Source organism: Strix aluco, chromosome 1 (assembly GCF_031877795.1).
Source record: "Strix aluco isolate bStrAlu1 chromosome 1, bStrAlu1.hap1, whole genome shotgun sequence".
NCBI classification, from domain to species: Eukaryota; Metazoa; Chordata; class Aves; order Strigiformes; family Strigidae; genus Strix; species Strix aluco.
Window position 1 is genome coordinate 48,029,261 of NC_133931.1, and position 5,188 is coordinate 48,034,448.

The 5,188-nt window shown below is 41.7% G+C and overlaps 1 long non-coding RNA gene across 1 annotated transcript; it reads right to left on the minus strand.

Moving 5' to 3' along the window:
* On the minus strand, positions 1-4,538 carry LOC141921466 (uncharacterized). The gene is made up of 2 exons (XR_012622696.1): positions 3,815-4,538; positions 1-323 (listed from the first exon to the last, which is right to left on the minus strand). It is a non-coding gene; the product is annotated as an uncharacterized LOC141921466 (long non-coding RNA).
* Positions 4,539-5,188: the final 650 nt, after the last annotated feature.

Here is a 5,188-nt window from a genome sequence, read left to right on the forward strand (position 1 = left end):
GAGTGTTTATATCAACATATTTTCTATATTCAATATTGTGTGGTTGCATGAGTTTAACAATTTCCTTTAGTACATTTTGTATGCTTCCATATATAATATACGAAGAGAGAAATAATTATTGCAAATATAAACAACAATACACACTTTATACCAAAAGGTAATGCGACAAAATGATCAAGCAAAGTTTTTATCATTACTTTATCTTTTCAGGGTTATCTTGGTGTCACCTGGAGTACTGATTACTTTCCAGTGGGGTCTTGTCACTGGGCCTTTAACGCGACTGGCATGAGTCCATCCACGCTCAGCAGTCCGGACAGCTGTTTCTGTTGTAAGCAAAACAAGATAAGGTCCCTCCCAATTGGGTTTTAGGGTTTCTTCTTTCCATGTTTTAACTAATATCCAGTCCCCCAGTTTGAAAGTGTGAATTTTTAAGTCCAATGGAGGTCGTTGCACAATCAGCCCATGTTCCCAAAGTTTGTTACGATGCTCTGCTAATTGTGAAACATATTCATTAATTACACGATCTCGAATTAAAACATTTGTTTGTGGACTTTCAATTCTATAGGACATTCCATATACCATCTCAAACGCTGATATTCCTATATCTGCTCGGGGTCTGGTTCTGAGTATTAATAGTGCCATGGGTAGGCACTTGATCCATGATAGTTTGGTTTCTATCATTAATTTAGTCAAAATAGTTTTGATTTCTCCATTCATCCTTTCAACTTTTCCCGAACTTTGTGGATGCCATGGCGTATGGTATTCCCACTTAATTCCCAAGTTTTCTGCTAGATCTCTAACAATTTTTGACACAAAATGTGTTCCTCTGTCTGAGTCGATTACATCAGGTACTCCATATCTAGGTATAATGTGTTCAAGTAATACCTTAGTAACCTGGTTAGCAGTTGCCTTGGAGGTAGGAAAAGCCTCAACATAATGTGTTAAATGATCCACCATTACTAATAAATGTTTGTAACGCCCTACTCTGGGAAGTTCAGTAAAATCCACTTGTATGTGTGAGAAAGGTCTGTATGCTGGGGAACGTCCTCCAAGAGGTTTTTGTCTCGTGTTGTTTCGATTAACCTTTTGACAGGTCTCGCAGGCTGCTGTGACTGTCTTTGCTATATTATATACGCCTATACAGGCAAACTGTTGATTGAAATGATCAACTAATGCCTGGGTTCCCCAGTGGGTTTTACTGTGTATTTTTGAAAATATTTCGAGTGCTATGCCCTTCGGCAAGACTTCTCTCCCATCTGGTAATATGTACTTACTATCCCGTTCCTTAGCTCCCATTTGTTCTAGTTTTTCCTTTTCTGCAGACTCAAAACTCAAATTTTTACTAACAGGTACTGGTTGTATAGTCAAAATCGTATTATAATTGCCTGCCACTCGTTTTGCTTCTATATCAGCTGCGTTATTTCCCCTGACTTGATAATTTGTACCTCGCTGGTGTCCCTTTATATGTACAACTGCTATTTTATTCGGCCCTTTCAATGCCCCCAGAACTTGCCGAATTAATTCCGGGTGTATCAATTCTTTTCCTTGTGAGTTAATAAATCCGCTTTCCTCCCATATTTTTCCAAAGGTATGTACCATTCCAAATGCATAGCGTGAGTCTGTATATATAGTTCCATCCTTTCCCTTCAGTGACACTAATGCTTTCCACAATGCATACAGCTCACAGGCTTGAGCTGACCAGCTGGCACTCAGGGGGCCTGATTCTATTGTCTTAAATTCTCCTTTTTCCAACTTAACGATGGCATATCCGGACAATCGTTTACCTTCCACTATTCGTGATGACCCATCTATAAATAATACTTCTCCACATTGTAGTTCAACAATTAAATCCCGTCCCAACAGATTAAATTCTGCTTCAGGGACGAGCAAGAGTTCACCCATTCCAAATTTATTTTCAGTTTCGAATATCACATTTTTGATTTTGCTTACTTTAAAGGGTTCTCCTTTTGCCCCTATTACTTGTACTTTTTCAGAGGAAGTTTTACATCCCTCAGGTATTTGCCTAATAGTCGATTTCTCAGCCCCTGTGTCTACTAAAAAGGTGAACTCTTGTTTATGGGGACCTATTTTTAACTTTATCAAGGGCTCATGTTGACTCCGGTCCCCTAAAATATAGAGCCCCTGACTCTCCTATTCTGCTTTCAATATTTCCTCATCTCTGATCCTTTCTCTGCAATTCTTCTTTATGTGTCCCTTCTTTCCACAGTAAAAACAACATCTCTGTTCCTTCTTTACTACTGCGTTCTCTTGTTTTATTCCAGCAGATCTGTGTTCACCAGTCCGCCCGTTGCGATCCTCTCTGACAGCTGCTACCATCATTTTTACTTGTCGCTTGCTGCTCTCTTCTTCCCGCCTTACGTAGACTTTCTGAGCTTCCCTCAATAATTCATCCAACCCTCTATTTTGCCAGTCTTCTAGCTTTTCAATCTTTTTTTTTTTTTTTTTTTTTTTTTTTTTTTTCTTTCCTGATAACTTCCCATGATTTTGCTACAAACTGAGTTTTTAGGAGCGCTTGCCCTAAAGGGTCGTCTGGATTTACCCCAGAGTACAGTTGAAGGACTTTCCTCAGTCGTTCCAGCCACTCAGTAGGGCTCTCATCTTTCTTTTGCATTTCATTAAATGCTTTATTGATATTCTGGCCACGGGGTACTGCTTCTCTAATCCCCTGAATTACTATAGTTCTCAGATCTTGCATATGAGTTCTATGCACTGGATCCTGATTATCCCAGTTAGGTCTTTGGAGTGGCCATTTGATATCTGCTTGGGGTCCCTGGGCATGCTGAACATCCCACAGTCTCATTCCTGCTCGTCTAATCATATCTCTTTCCTCGGTAGTAAATAATTGACCAAGGATAGATTGCATCTCATCCCAAGTATAAAGGTTTGGTCCCAAAAATTGATCTAATCTTTCTGCCACTCCAAGTGGGTCCTCAATCAAGTTTTCCCATCTCGGTTCTTTTAAAATCTCGTAGGTCAGCCGAGTTTAGGGGTACAGAAATATATCCAATCATAGGCTAAGGTCCCCCCATGGGCATTTCCCTTAGAGGATACATCTGAGCTGCCCCTTTTTGACTTCTAGTCATGCGTCTAGGAGGAGGGGAAGACCCTTGTTCCGACTCTGGTGGGGGAGTGGGAGCTCTGGGGACCTCGGGAGGGGCTACGGGAGCAGGAGGAGGAATGTAAGGAGGGGGGGTTAGAAGGGTTTCGTCTAACTCTTCCTGCTTTTTCTTTTGTTTAGTTTTTACTTCATTCAGTGGGTAAAGTTTAGCTCCCGGTCTTTTTATCCATACTTCCGCATACTGACTCTCCTCTGGGTTAAGGGTTTTTTTTGTTTTTTTTTTTTTTATTATTGACCCAGAGGTTTAATTGCTGTCTTACCCAATCTTCTTCTGACCCATAGACTGGCCAAAAGGTATTTTTAGAAATCTTCTTCCCTCCCCATATCTTAGTACAGTATTCTATCATTTTCTGCTTATCTTTCCCTAGGGTTCCAGGGAAATACCTCCAATTGTCTAAGACATATGCCAAAGGGGTATTCTTAGGTACAGTGTGTACCCTTCCCATGGGAGTCGAAGGCTTGCTGCCCTTCGCCCCCATCTTCTGGAATATCCACAAACATACACTCACTCACTCCCCTTGTTCCTGGCCCAATCCCTCGCGGGAGATGGGAAACGCAGTACTTAAGAGTCCACACTCGCTTGGTTCAGTATATCGAACCTCTCATTCGTTATATTCCAGGAAACCCAGTCCCGCCCGAACGGCAAACCTGCGAGCAAATTCGCAATATACTTACGCGTCCTGCGTCTTCGTCCGGACTCCCGTGCACAGAATTTTTATGGGATCTTACCGGTTTTCTCCTTTGCTCACTATTCTAGAATTTAGGTTCGTCGGTAAGGTTGAGGTAGGCTGTCAGTCGCGGGGCCGCGGATTGCCGTGGGGCGCCTCCCCGGAGGACAGAAGCCCACCGTTCCTTATCCGAGTCACGGCACCAGGAATTGTTATAAATTGAGACCACAATGGACTATAATTCAATCTTTATTAATTATAGCAAGTAGAATATGAGCAAAGACAGCGCTGGACGGCAGGGGAGTCTGCGCTCCGCCAACTGCCGTGCTGAGTAGTTCAAATAGTCCCCTTTTTATACATCTTTACTTCCGTGCTCATGAGGTAGTGGAGGTACTCCGCGCATGCTTCAGTTGTTGTTAGGGGGGTCGTTTCCTGCCTCCTGGTATTTGTTGAGGCTGAAGTAAGAAGTCTTCCCTCTTTGTCTCATAGTTGATCTTTTACTCATATATCCTTATATGGGCCGTCTTGTCCTGTTTCTTGTCGCTTCCTGGAAATCTGGTAGTTATCTTGCATGAGCAGTATCTGGTTAAGTTTGTGTGAGTGATTACAGTTATCTTATCTCACACAGGCGGCGTCCAGTGGTTGTTTGCATGAGTGGTTTCTGTCGTCTAATTTTACATTGAGCTTAACATAAATCTTAATAAACAATACCTTAGTCCACAGTTTCTCACACCTCTTTGCCAGTATCAGCTGAGTATATGATGACTTTGATGAAGTATAGTAGTTGTAGATCTAACAGGTAATTTCTGGTCCTCGAGAAATGACCTAATTAATCTTTTTCTGGAACAAAAGTTGAAATTTTGAAATCTCCCACCAACTGGCAATTTGAGGGGAGAAAAAAACTTTGAAGTCAGCCAGAATGTTTAATTTTAAAAAAGCTTCTGTTTTGACTTGGTAACGTCATGCTTTTGGTGTGTCATTTATGCTGTAATATGAAATACCTTTCTGAATTAAATGAATTACTAAATGTAAAAATTTAAGCAGGCTGTTTGGAAGTGGCTGGAGAGTTTGGACTTTATTTTGCCATGGCTGGTACAGGACACAAAATGTGGAAAAAAAAGAGATTATATCCTGTGGTCATGGCTTTCCAGTTTGGGACCCAGCACTGTCAGATTCAAAGCTAACATACTCCTTTTCCTTCCTCCATTTCCCTTCTTTCCCAAACAGCAAAAATATAATTATCCATTCGATTCTAGTTCCTAGCAGGGAGGATGATTCTCTCTCATGTTGTCATTGTGCTGTCTGGAAGCTGCTGGAGTGGAGTGCTCTGACTCCACCTCCCCTTTGCCCACCACCTCTTCCCAAACTGAGGACTACATCC